Raw genomic sequence first — 630 nt, 5'->3', positions numbered from 1 at the left:
TGACTCTGGTGGGACTCGAACCCACAACCTTTGAATCACTTCTCCAGCGCTCAACTAGAAGTCCAACACGCTATCCATTGCGCCACAGAGCCACACATTGTCTGTGTGTGTGTGTGTGTGTGTGTGTGTGTGTTTGTGAGTGTGTTTGTAAGTGTGTGTGTGTGTGTGTGTGTGTGTGTGTGTGTGTGTGTGTGTGTGTGTGAGTTTGTGAGTGTGTTTGTAAGTGTGTGTGTGTGTGTGTGTGTGTGTGTGTGTGTGTGTGTGAGAGAGAGAGAGAAAGAGTTTGTGTGTGTGTGTGTGTGTGAGTTTGTGAGTGTGTTTGTAAGTGTGTGTGTGTGTGTGTGTGTGTGTGTGAGTTTGTGAGTGTGTTTGTAAGTGTGTGTGTGTGTGTGTGTGTGTGTGTGAGAGAGAGTGTGTGTGTGTGTGTGGCTCATCTGCATATATGTAAATGAGTTCACACACACGGTCTCCCAAACATTGACGCAGTGACTTTATCTCTTTCGCAATTATGTAAATGAGGCCTGGCGCCGAAGGATGGTTATGTAAGCGCTGTATTTCAAAAAGAGGTTTAGCAGGAAATGACATAAAACGCCGGTTCTGAGGCTATTTACAGCCACGATGAACGGCGCA

General features: G+C 46.3%; 1 non-coding gene across 1 annotated transcript; it reads right to left on the bottom strand.

Moving 5' to 3' along the window:
- Positions 1 to 92, bottom strand: trnar-ucu. The gene is given in 2 exon segments: positions 1 to 36; positions 56 to 92. It is a non-coding gene; the product is annotated as a tRNA-Arg (tRNA).
- Positions 93 to 630: the final 538 nt, after the last annotated feature.

The sequence above is a fragment of the Sander lucioperca genome, chromosome 20, assembly GCF_008315115.2.
Source record: "Sander lucioperca isolate FBNREF2018 chromosome 20, SLUC_FBN_1.2, whole genome shotgun sequence".
In the NCBI taxonomy this organism is placed as follows: Eukaryota; Metazoa; Chordata; class Actinopteri; order Perciformes; family Percidae; genus Sander; species Sander lucioperca.
This window is presented reverse-complemented; position numbering and strand designations above follow the sequence as displayed.